Consider the following 13,516-nt stretch of genomic DNA (forward strand, 5'->3'; position numbering starts at 1 on the left):
TATAGGAGTTTCCCAGAATAGTAAAATTATAGCAACAGAAAGTAGAATGGTGGGCTCCAGGGGCTGTGAAAAGGGGTAAATGGAGAGTTATGATTAGCAGGTACAGCGTTGTAGGTGAGGAAGGTGAAAACGTTCTGGAGATGGATAATGGTGATGGTAACACAACAATGTGAATGTACCTACTGTCACTGAGCATACACTTAAAAATGGTTAAGCTGGTAAACTTTATGCTATCTACATTTATCACAATTAAACATTTTAGGATTGAGATTATTTAAATGTTTATTTTCTAGATAATTTATAATGGCTTCTCACGGTAAGTATTTGTTTTATTACCGAAATTCAGGTGTGTGTGAGGAAGAAATCAGGCTCAAACTGAGGAGGAAAAGATAAGAAAAATGCAGTTTTCAGAAAAAAAAAACAAGAGCAAGAGAAGACAGGAGAAAAACAGGTTCTTGGTATACAGCAATGGAAATTTCAGGATTTCTAGATAGGAGGTGCTCAGGGCAGGACTGTATTTCATCCCTGCATTTGCATAGCAGGCACGCTGCTTTAACTTAGGTGGCTTTTTGGAGTGGCATTTGGCAGCTGATCGAGACTGTAGGGCACCAAAAGTCCTGCTGAACACCTGTTTTTGCTAGGCATTGCTTTTGCCATCAGAGAAAAATTTTACGAGGGCCTGCCTTTGTGAAGGCTCTGTGTGGGAGAAGTTGTAGAACTCCAGAGACATGAAGAAGCCACTTATAATCAGGCAGGGGAATGGAAGGGACAGCAACTAGCATTTATTGAGTGCCTATTTTGTACTAGGTGTTTATGTGTATTATTCATTTAATCCGCACGATTGCCTCTAAGGTAGACCTCCTATTGCCACTTTATAAATGCAACTTGCCCATTTTTGTTACCTAGTGGTGAAGCCAGGACTGGAACCCAGGTCTGTCAGAGCCTAAAGCCTAGGTGTTTCCAACACATCACCCGAAATGACTTTAGGAATCACACTTCTTCAGTTAACTATCCAGCCAATTCTTCTCTGGCTTTTGCTGTCAGCAGCCCTGGCTGAGGAGGTCTTCATCCAGATATATGTCTCACACACTCAGCTTAGTGTTCTCCAGGGGTTTCCTGGGGGCTCCAGCTTTAACATCCACGATCTGAACATAATTTTTCATTTTCACCAACACTGGCCCAGCAACGTTGAGCCTTCCTGAGGAAAAAAGCCCAGGTATCTGCAGCGTGTCTTTTTCTGCGGTGCCGTCTCGGGTTCAGGTGTTAGAATAAATGAAGCCCAGAGCGCGGGCCCCTCCCCGGAAGGCTGTGCTCAGACTCCTTTGTTTGGTTTATGTATAGCCATCAATGCATCATTCCTTCTGCTTCGGCTGTTTGAGAATCCCATCTTCTCTATTGATTTCCCACAGAACGTTTACTGCTCTCCAAGGTGTGACCTGTACCTCTAGCTAATTTATTTCTGTCATGGCTGCAGGATTTAAGAATGAAGGGGAGGTGGGGAGAGGGGACTGGAGGGAGGGAGGAGAGAGAGCGACGACGTGTCCAAGATGTGGGAAATAAATTCGGCATTGAGCCCCCCGACCGGCATGCCTGCAGCTCCGGAGGGCGGTTCTGTGCACACAGCACAGGGACTTTGTTTGAAAATCTGCTCAGTAAGATGGAAGTTGCAGCCACGGGGTTTCAGGAGGCCAGGAATTAGAGCAGGGCCCCATGGGGATGGAAAAGCAAGGAAAGAATGTGTTTGAAAATAACATCTTGACTGTTCAGGAGCCAGTCACCCTATTGAGCAGTATGTGGTGGGTTTTTTCTCTTTTAATGAAATGATGGAAGCCCTTCTAGGGGCAAGAAGGAGACTGGTGAAGTCATAGTCTCTTCTTCATTATGGGATTTTCAACAACAGGACATTCATGGGTCAGTCTCTGCGACTGCGTTTGCAATGAGTGACATGTGAGGTATTAAATTGAACCACCTGAACATAAACCTCCCTACCCTCTGTGCCTAGAACATACCAAGTTAGCCCTTTCATGGTCTGGTTTTAGTTGAATGTTCACTTAATTTTATCCTGTGAAAATGACTAAGAAAATCTGGCAATAAACTCACATGAGGAAGGACGTAGATTATTATCTTCACCTGAATAGTGACTTGCATTTGTTTAGTGGGTAGATAAATCATATTTGAATGACATTTTAAAGCTTTCAAGTTTTTAAAATATACATTATTTTATTTCATTTCCTTAACAGTGCCGAGAAGTAGGTGTATTATTTTCTGTACACAGTTGAAGGAATGCAGGCTCATTAGCCTGCTTGCTGCCTAGTTAAGGTCACATGACTAATAAATGACAAACGCAAGATTCAAGTCTAGGGCACCTGATTCCGGATTCAGGTTGCATTGCCAGACACTATGGTAGTGCAAGGGCCGTAATGTTTCACCAAGGTCACCCAGTGCTGAGCAGCAGAAGCTAGAGAGTGGGAGACGCGAGAGGTCGAAATTTCCCTAACTACTTAGACAATAATGAAACGAATCAGAGCTCAACCAAACACACAGACGCTTAAGTTTCCACATACCTGATTGATGTCCAAGGTCAGTCCACCTGAGGTCTGATAAGCTTTTAGAAAGAAGGGCAAAACATTCACTAGTGACCATTTTCTCCCTCCTTCCCACACACTGGCCCTCCACTCCACCCCAGCAAACACTCAGATATTATTCTATTTTTTAGAGAGATTTATTAAAATAAATCATTGCTCCTCATGTATTACCATCAATTATAATTTACCCCGTGCTGAGTGTTAGAATAGCAATTAGTTGTGAGGCCGGCTAATGGAATTTATGCCTATAAATCCCAGATACTGTAAGATCCTCTCCCATTTCCACAGCATGTATACGGAGCTTCCAAGATGTTAGTAAAAGGACAAAATGATAGTGACGGTGAGCTGGTGGGCCTTCCACAACTGGGTCCTCTTCTATCTGGACCCCTCTAACTGGGGAAGAGCAGACCATTTCTTCTTAACTGATGGCCAAGCCGCCACCTCAGAGCCCTACAGCCCAATAAAGAGGCCCCAGATTTGAGTCATTCTATTTTTATTTTATTTTATTTTATTTTATTTTATTTTTTTTATTTATGTATGTATGTCACCCAGGCAGGAGTTCAGTGGTGTGATCTTGGCTCACTGCAACCTCTGCCTCCTGGGTTCTAACAATTCTCATGCCTCAGCCTCCTGAGTAGCAGGGATTACAGGTGTGCACCGCCACACCCAGCTACATTTTTGAATTTTTAGTAGAGATGGGGCTCTTACTATGTTGCCCAGACTGGTCTCAAACTCCTGACCTCAAGTGATCTGCTCGCCTCAGCCTCCCACAGTGCTGGGATTACAGGTGTGAGCCATCACACCCAGCCTCATTCTATTTTTAGAAAAATAACATGACAGTGTCATAGAAAGGCTTCTTTCCTGAGTAAATGCTTGTAATTAAAGAAGAAGGGGTAACCTTATAGACAAAATAAAATGCCCAGTGTTTAGGAATAAAATGTAACTGTGCGTATCCCTGGGTTAACTGAAGCTATTTTGATTGGAAAAAATCTGAACTTTGGAAAAACCTTAAACTCCTCCTTTAGAGGTGGCAGGCTACATTCCTACTGTCTCAGAGGTAACCTTTAACTCAAGATTTACAATGTTGCGATGGGATGCGTGTGAGCTACAAAATTAGAAACGCTCAAGACGAAGTCATATTCTCTTCCCCATCAACAGTGTGAGATGCTGTTTTGCTATTTCTCCTGCCTGGAGCAATTTTTGTTTCTCAGCTCTTTTCCTTTTTGCAAACTGATTTAGGATAATTGTTTTTCCCTTGAAGTTGGCCTGAGGTGGCGTGGTGTTGCAGAGAGAATTCAAAACTTACAGGCTTAAGAAACTTTCATTTGAGTCCTGGATTCATGACTTATTAGCTGTGTGGCTACCGGATTTAACTGTCCTTGTCAACTTCTGCATCAAGAAAATGGGTATAACAATGTGTATCCTAATGGTCTTGTTATGAGGACCTCAGGAGATAATGGATGTGAAAGTGTTATATAAACTCTAAAGCACTGTGCCTATGGGGAGAACTTATGCTGTATCATTTGAGTTTTTGAAATGCATGTACAATTATTGTCATCTCAATTGTCTATGCTGTCATAATGGTCAACCTTCTGGATTGTCTCTATTTAACACTGGAATTTATGTCAAGCTATGACTTGGACCAACCAACCCACCACTAAACATCAAACAAACCTCATCCCAGCTCCATTCTGTCTCTCTCCTTACTTCTGAAATATTCTGCAGCTTTACTCAGAGTTTTCTCAACCCTCATATCCACTCCTGTCCCTCTTTGGAGGTTTCTCTGGGAACGTATTTAATTCAAGCGCCTCATCTGCAGGACTCCATCTCACTGCTCCTGGAATTTCCTCAATTACTGGAGCAAAGTAGAGTGAGTGGGGCTGGGTAATGTGCAGTGAGTCCCTCAGAGTTTCAGATCTCTTCACTCTGAAAATGAAACACGTTTTGAGCTCGGACCCTGGGCAGTGGATGGAAAGGGAAGGGGTCCAGTCCTAGTCTTGCCATTTACCAGCTGTGACACTGACTGGCTACTTCAGCTCACTACAAGAAAGTCTTCTCATCTCCAAAAAAAAAAGATAATATATAATAGTACTCATTTCCTTGGGTTGTTGTCGTTAGAAAAGCTCTGTAGAATATAACAGATTTTACAAAGAGAGTCCTTATGTTGACTTAGCGCAATATTAAAACAGCTTTCCATTTTTTTGAACAATGACTGGCGTCTGAGTGAAGACTCTTAAGGGTATGTTAATTGATGGCAGGGAGTTCAGTGAGTACTGAAAATCAAAAGTTACCACACATAAGTTACATATGGATAAGAAAGAGTTGACTAAATGGTGGCATACACATACAATGGAATATTATTCAGCCATGAAAAGGAATAAAATACTGAAAACATGCTAGGTGTGAATGAACCTCGAGAACATCAGACTAAGTGAAAGGAACCAGATACAGAACACTGCATATTGTGTGATTCCACCTATATGAAATCTCCAGAATAGGTGAATCAATAGAAACAAAACAGATTAGTGGTTTCCAGGGGTTATGGAAGAGGAAAATGGGGAGCTTAATGGGTATGGAGTTTTCTTTGGGGATGATAAAAATGTTTTGGAACTAGTTAGAGGTGGTGGTTGCACAATATTGTAAATTTACTAAATCCTACTAAATTATTTCCTTAAAAATAGCTAATTGTATGTGATGTGCATTTCACCTCAATTAAAAAAATACTATCAAAACAAAACACTGGGCCAGGCGCAGTGGCTCCTACTTGTAATCTCAGCACTTTGGAAGGCTAAGATGAGAGGATTGCTTGAGCCCAGGATCTTGAGACCAGCTTGGGCAACATGGGGAGACCCCGTCTCTACAAAAAAATAAAGAAGAAATTAGCCAGGCCTGGAGGTGCACAACTGTAGTCCTAGTTGCTTAGGAGACTGAGGTGGGAGGACTGCTTGAGCTTGGAAGGTCAAGGCTTCAGTGAGCTATGATCGCGCCACTGTGCTCCAGCCTGTGACAAAGTGAGACCCTGTCTCAAAAAATACAAAATAAAATAAACATAAATTTACCAAACAAAACAAAACAAAACAAAAAAAAACACTGAAGAAGTTGACTGTATAGGAAGCCTTCCTGGCTCTTTATATCATCTTGGTCATTTGTGAGTTTGGTGAAGAAAGTCTCCCATATTTCTTTATGTTTTTTTCCTACCTTCCGTAGCCCCATCTTAACACCTTGGTATTATATACCTCCAAGAGTACTCATGTTCTGTTTGAGTCATTTCTTTTCTTTCTTTCATTCATTTATCCTCTTGTTCACTTACTGAGTGCTAAGGTGAGTGATAACGTGTGATCCAGGACAGAGGACAGGGAGCCAGCCCTGCTGTGTAACTTCAGTGGTACCTTACCCTTCTGGTTTTAGAGGGACATTAACTAGATTATTTCTTGGGATTCTTTCGGTTATAAAGTTCTCAACTAAACAATAAATGAGGAACGCATTATTAGGTTTCCTTTAAATATTCTGCCAGCTAATTTCTCAGATTCTTTTACTTTGAATTCATTTATCAAACCTAGCTAGACAGACAGAAAAAATAAATTACACTTTGAATTAGCCTCCTCTTTTTTTTTTTATTGGACCTCACTAATGAGGAGAAAATTCATCTCCCTGCCTGTGGTGAAACTTCTTTGACCACAGGAAACCTTTCTTCATGTTTTTCAAGATGAAAAAATATCCAAAGCATGAGACTGATATACTTGTAGTTTGCAAAGCACCAAAAAAGATTTTATCTTTAATTATAATACGTTAAAGAAAATAGACACTGCAATAACTTAATAGTCCATTAAAACACTATATTCAAGGATCATTTAGCATTTCCATGATAAATTACTATTTTTAGAAGCTTATGTAACCAAACAAAGAATGTGTTCTTGGCTATGACCATGAAGACAAGTTATTACCGTGGGAGGGACAAAGGAATCTGAGTGGCTCATGAGAGACGGAGCCAATTGCCGAGGACATTTTATAGAGCGCCCTTTCTCTTTAGTCTCCATTTTCTGCAATCAGGATAATGCAGTTCATTTTAGAGCCATTTTCATTTTTGAAGTGCCCTTTCATCATTAGCTAATAAATACTCATCAATGAATTTCCCTCCCTGTCTTGGAAGTTGGAGGAAAAAGAAAGGTAATTACTTTCTATTTCGTAAGTATCATCTCCCTCTGGGCTTCCCCTCTTGTGCTTCTAATGGAAACATGAAATAAGTTATATGTGTCCATTTGAAAGGACCAAAGACTACCATCCTTTCCATAAAGAACACCTGGAAATTTGCATCAGATATTAGTGACCTTCAGTAACTATCCATCCATAGTAGCAGAAGGAGTGTCTGTCTCTCATTACCAAGCTCTGTACTGTTTAGTGTCTCCTGAGGACAGTTAACGGGAGGAGTGACCTGATGGGTCTTCGTCAGGGAGCTGGATATGAAGGAGTTGAGGTGGGAGAAGGTAGTGTCTCAGTATATGTCTCTAGTAGAGGAGTGCATACGCTATTTTCTAGGATCAAAAATTACGGTTTTGGAATTTTCTGTTCTTTTGTATTTTCCTTGTTTCTTCCTCCCGTTAGTTCCATTTAAATTTGGCTACAAGTTTTATGGTTTCTGCTGTGTGAATTTGACTACATATCCTTAAAGCTGATCCCAGACTGTCTTACCTGCACTTAGATTTTGAGGAAAGCAGTGTGAATCATAGCATAAGCCATGTTTTACTGGGTTTCTGCTGCCATGTCATCTCTAGTAGTATTACCGAATAGAAATAAAATGCAGGCCACATATGTAATTTAAAATTTTATGGTAACTACATCAAAAAAGTAAAAATAAACAGTAAAATTAATTTTAATAATATATTTTATTTAAGCCATTATATCTAAAGTATGTCATAAAGTTCATATAAAAACTGTTAATGATACATTTTACATGGTTTTACTAAGTCTACGCATTTTCAAGTGTATTTTATACTTCCCATACATCTCCATTTGGACTAGCACATTTCAAGTGTTCGATAGCCATATTTTGTATGACTAATGGCTAGTGTCTTGGGCAGTGCAGGTGTATAGTTGTCTATAGACAATTTTTTTTTGTTGTTATACTTTAAGTTCTAGGGTACATGTGCACAGCGTGCAGGTTTGATACATAGGTATACATGTGCCATGCTGGTTTGCTGCACCCATCAACTCATCATTTACATTAGGTATTTCTCCTAATGCTATCCCTCCCCCAGCCCCCCACCTCCTGACAGGCCCTGGTGTGTGCTGTTCCCCGCCCTGTGTCCAGGTGATCTGATTGTTAGTTCCCACTGATGAGTGAGAACATGCGGTGTTTGGTTTTCTGTCCTTGTGATAGTTTGCTGAGAATGATGGTTTCCAGCTTCATCCATGTCCCTGCAAAGGACATGAACTCATCTTTTTTTATGGCTGCATAATATTCCATGGTGTATATGTGCCACATTTCCTTAATCCAGTCTATCATTGATGGACATTCGGGTGGGTTCTAAGTCTTTGCTATTGTGAATAGTGCTGCAATAAACATACGTGTGCATGTGTCTTGATAGTAGCATGATTTATAATCCTTTGGGTATATACCCAGTAATGGGATGGCTGGGTCAAATGGTAATTCTAGTTCTAGATCCTTGAGGAATCGCCACACGGTCTTCCACAATGGTTGAACTAATTTACACTCCCACCAACAGTGTAGAAGCAATCCTATTTCTCCACATCCTCTCCAGCATCTATTGTTTCCTGACTTTTTAATGATTGCTGTTCTAACTGGTGTGAGATGGTATCTCACTGTGGTTTTGATTTGCATTTCTCTGATGGCTAGTGATGATGAGCATTTTTTCATGTGTCTGTTGGCTGCATAGATGTCTTCTTTCGAGAATTGTCTCTTCATATCCTTTGCTCACTTTTTGATGGAGTTGTTTGTTTTTTTTCTTGTAAATTTGTTTGAGTTCTTTGTAGATTCTGGATATTAGCCCTTTGTCAGATGGGTAGATTGCAAAAATTTTCTCCCATTCTGTAGGTTGCCTGTTGACTCTGATGGTAGTTTGTTCTGCCATACAGAAGCTCTTTAGTTTAATTAGATTCCATTTTTCTTTTTTGGCTTTTGTTGCCATTGGTTTTCGTGTTTCAGTCATGAAGTCCTTGCCTATGCCTATGTCCAGAATGGTATTGCCTAGGTTTTCTTCTAGGGTTTTTATGGTTTTAGGTCTAATATTTAAGTCTTTAATCCATCTTGAATTAATTTTTTTAAAGGTGTAAGGAAGGGATCCAGTTTCAGCTTTCTATATATGGCTAGCCAGTTTTCCCAGCACCATTTATTAAATAGGGAATCCTTTCCCCATTTCTTGTTTCTGTCAGGTTTGTCAAAGATCAGATGGTTGTAGATGTGTGCTGTTATTTCTGAAGACTCTGTTCTGTTCCACTGGTCTATATATCTGTTTTGGTACCAGAACCATGCTGTTTTGGTTACTGTAGCCTTGTAGTACAGTTTGAAGTCAGAGAGCATGATGCCTCCAGCTTTGTTGTCTTTGCTTACTATTGTCCTGGCAATGGGGGCTCTTTTTTGGTTCCATATGAACTTTAAACTAGTATTTTTCAATTCTGTGAAGCAAGTCATTGGTAGCTTGATGGGGATGGCATTGAATCTATAAATTACTTTGGGCAGTATGGCCATTTTCACTTTATTGATTCTTCCTATCCATGAGCATGGTATATTCTTCCATTTGTTTGTGTCCTCTCTTATTTCCTTGAGCAGTGGTTTGTAGTTCTCCTTGAAGAGGTCTTTCACATCCCTTTTAAGTTGGATTCTTAGGTATTTTATTCTCTTTGTAGCAATTGTGAATAGGAGTTTACTCATGATTTGGCTTTCTGTTTGGTGAATAGAAAATGTTGTAATGAATATTCTTAAATTAAAAGTATTTCTGAATTATTTATCACAAAGTCACCATCTGATATAAATTACCATTCATCTTCTCTTCAAGTCTTTCTCTTTATCAAGAAAATTGTCCGCTACTGTTTTAGGAATGCGGGAATGTTAGAGGATTCTAATGTTTACCAGCAGGGAAGGGGTTAATATATGTTTTGTCAAACTTACCATTCACTTTGGTGGTTACCAGTTAGTAATAAAATTAACCATAGCATGAGTGAATTTTAACTTTCATTTTGCTCCATGCTTTGCTGTATCTTGAGCTCATAGTTACCTAAGAACCAAGAAATGACAAGACTGTTGATCTCAGGTAGTGGTTGGAATTTGACCATGTTGATTTGAACCCGATACTAGTAGTCATTGCACTTTACGTGGCTTCCACACATTCCTAATTTTTGCTGCCATCATCTTTCATAGTAATGTTTTGTGCTTATTTTTACGTGGTTGTGCTCTCATGAAGAAAAAGGATGCCTTTTATACTTGCGGTTTCTCACCTCAGCTCAGCCAAAGGAGGTCTGATGAGCAGGGGCTATGACTAAAAGGGCAGTCAAGTGGCATGAATACCTGCAAAGGTTTGGCATCCTGTTCTTGGACTAAAGACCTAATTCTGCCTGGGAACAATATCGCAAATATCTATCTGGGACTTCAGTTATTGGCAGTTACATACCTCTATAAGAGAATGATAATTACTGTTGATAATTATTTATCTTTGAACACCAACCATGAGCAAAGCACTGTGGTAGGTGCTGTGAGAGTTCCAGAAAAAAATGCCATCCTCCTGCCTCCCAAGAAGCTTAGTTTGATGGTAAAGATAAATACAAGACATAGAGTCCTAGCTAAGACACTAAAGTGCTAACACAAAGGTATCAGCAGGTACTCAGATGACCCCATGGTACTGTAAGATGCAGTGAACAAATCCTACCAGGGACTGCTACATGCCAGATTTAGCAGGTAGTAAAGGCAATTATAATGAAGGCATAGTTTATCTTCCTGAGGATCTCGTAACTTACTGTGAGAGGTGGGTAAAAAACAAACAAACAAACAAAAAACAACCAACTGATTACAATGCCATGTGAGATGTGATAGAATGGAGACATAGACAAAACTCCAGAAACACAGAGGAAGGCGACACGCCATCCTCCAGTCCAAGTTCAAAACACATCTTCAGAGGCAAAGACGATGGGGCTAGTTTTAAAAATAGGATTCACTTGCAGAAAAATGGGAGGAAGGCAGTTTGGAGAGAAATAGGAGTAGGAGTGAAGGCAAAGGTGGTTCTGGAGCTGGTGAACCCTGAGGAAAACCATCCCTCTGTAAATTGCATTCTTCCAGGATCATCTGCTACTGTCTTAAGACATTTGATTTAAATTATCTGACCATGTTGTTTTTTCTTCAGTTTGTGGACGTTCATGATGAAGAATGGATAATTAAAATCTTCACTATTTTTTTTTTAAAGTGCCACATCAATGACAATTTTAGTTTAGTCGTTATTATAGAGAGGGCCAGGTTGTGGTGGTGAGAAAGTTATTAATTGACAGAGGAAAGAAGGTGAGCTGAGAGCATCTCCCTGGCCTGGGATGCTTAAAATCCTTTTTGAAATAGAATTTTTCAACAGAAATGAAGAAAGAATTGGATTCGTTTTAGCTGTGATGGAGGTGGTATTGCGAGCACATGTGTGTGCATTGTGGGGCTCAGAAGGTTGTACAGGAGATGAGTTTAGGAAGAGACAAAGTGGCTCGAGATTCCCTTGAACAAGTAATAGGAACTTCTGACTTCTGACTGTAATATAGTCATGAAAGTTTCTCATGAATGGGCAGACGTGAGAAATTACTGTAGAAGGAAGAGCGTGGCTGCCTCCAGGTCAGTCCAAGGACGGTGCAGCAGGGTCCTGCTTATGGCCGTTCTTTACTGTGTCAGAATGCATCAGACAACTGAGAGTGCTACTGCTTTTATAGCCCAGTTGGAAAGGTGCCTAGTGATGCCTAGTGATTAGAGACAGGAGATTCTGAGGTCTGTCCTCTATCCCTAACACCCTCTCCATTAGTGACATGCTGTCTGATATTCCATCCCTTGGTGAGGAGAAACTGTGTTGGGCCTCCACAAATATGCCAAGCCTGGATAACATTTGCGAAATAGTTAATATCTCCAAGGAAGCTGCATTTTAAAGAAAGCACGCATACAAAAATACCCCTACAATTTCTCCCTGAGTTTTTTGCTTTAGATATCTTTTTCCTCCTAATTTAGAAAGAGTTCCTGAAGGCAGTGAGTTCACGAGGAAAAAAGAAGAAAGTGTTGTGTTCAGGAATGTGTGTTTTGAAGACAGCATGTTCTGAACACCGACCGGGGACAAGAAAATGTGGCAAGAAGATTATGGGGGAAGGCTGTGGACTCAGACTTAAAGACACCCAGTTGCATCCCAGGCTCTTCACTTAGTATCTATTTCAACTGGAGCAAGTCATTAAACTTGCTTGAGATCAGTTTTGTTATCTGTAAAGTGGGCATAATAGTGCCTTTTAATATGATTTTAACAAAGGTAAAATAATAGAGGATACTTTTGAAACTCTCCAGGTTTTGCAGCGCCCCTTTACAGATAGATAGGAAAGGAATATGATTATTGCTGCCATTAGGAAGAGAAAATCTGTCTGAATTCTTTGGAATAACAAATAGTTATGAGAGTGCTGTGTGGATTGGACAACAGTCAGCCAAGGTCTTTGGAACCTAGAATGGAGAATGGTTTGACCATTTATTTGTTTTATTTCCCGAATAAAGAATGATTGGAATGCTGAAGAATTATTTTAAAATAATGTAACTTAATATCTATCAGTAGAAAGAATAATACTAACCTTCCAGACATTGAGTTAGGCCAAGTGCAGTGGCAATGTTAATGAGAAGAGTTTTGCTTCTCATTAGAAGCAAAATGGTGTTGTAAGGCTGGGTGCAGGGGCTCACGCCTGTGATCCCAGCACTTTGGGAGGCCGAGGTGGGTGGATCACTTGAGGTTAGGCGTTCGAGACCAGCCTGGCCAACATGGTGAAACCCCGTATCTACCAAAAAATAGAAAAATTAGCTGGGCGTGGTGGCACGTGCCTGTAATCCCAGCTACTTGGGAGGCTGAGACATGAGAATCACTTGAAACTGGGAGGTGGAGGTTGCAGTGAGCTGAGATCTCACCACTGCACTCCAGCCTGGGAAGACAGAGTGAGACTCTGTCTCAAAAAAAAAAAAAAAAAAAAAGGTGTTGTAATAATGGAAAATTGGCTTTTTGAATATATTATGAATTGGATAGATTACTGGCTCTTTTCTAAAGTAGAGAGGGCAGTGAACTTGTGGCTACACAGCATATTGATTATTTGCATAGAAATCATGACTCAATTGCTAGTGAGAGAAAGGGGGAGATTAGGCTATTTGACCCTCACACAAGTGGGAGTCGGAAAATGTCAGGAGTGTGTGACAGGAAGATAGATTCCAGAACCAGAGGAGGGTGAAAAAGAATAAATGCAATAATCAGATCTCCTGTGGTGCCTTAAAACTGAACTGGCAACCAATTTTGTTTTTGTTAGCATTTTGTGTACTCAGTTGATGACATATTACATACAATACATGGTGGCTTATATTGATGCCACCTCTCTTCTATGTCCTAGGCATTCCTGGGTATTTGTTAAGTGAACCAAGCATGTGCTGATGTGCTCAGTTGAGCACTTTTGGAATCTCCAATCTCCATTGAATTACCCTCCATGAAGGTGGAGGGTAAAGGAGTATGGAATATGTAGAGTGACAAGGAAAAAGGATTGCTTATGAAATCGCATGTAATATTCATTTATTGTAATAGTGTTAACTGTACTATGAAAACTAAATGATAATTTAAAAAATTGAATGTATTGGCTGGGCACAGTGGCTCACGCCTGTACTTTGGGAGTACAGCACTTTGGGAGGCTGAGATGGGCAGATCACAAGGTCAGGAGTTCGAGACCAGCCT

At 40.3% G+C, this 13,516-nt stretch overlaps 1 long non-coding RNA gene across 4 annotated transcripts in view; it reads left to right on the forward strand.

Annotated features, from left to right (window-relative positions):
* LOC108582066 overlaps nt 1–13,516 on the forward strand; it is a 242,817-nt gene that overhangs the window by 8,920 nt on the left and 220,381 nt on the right. The window contains exon 1 of one of the 4 annotated variants that reach the window (XR_004177321.1): nt 5,602–6,752. The exons of the other annotated variants lie outside the window; for them this stretch is intronic. This is a non-coding gene — a long non-coding RNA (uncharacterized LOC108582066). Of the gene's footprint in view, nt 1–5,601; nt 6,753–13,516 lie in introns of those variants that run through there. 4 annotated transcript variants of the gene reach the window in all.

The sequence above is a fragment of the Papio anubis genome, chromosome 12 (assembly GCF_008728515.1).
Source record: "Papio anubis isolate 15944 chromosome 12, Panubis1.0, whole genome shotgun sequence".
NCBI classification, from domain to species: domain Eukaryota; kingdom Metazoa; phylum Chordata; class Mammalia; order Primates; family Cercopithecidae; genus Papio; species Papio anubis.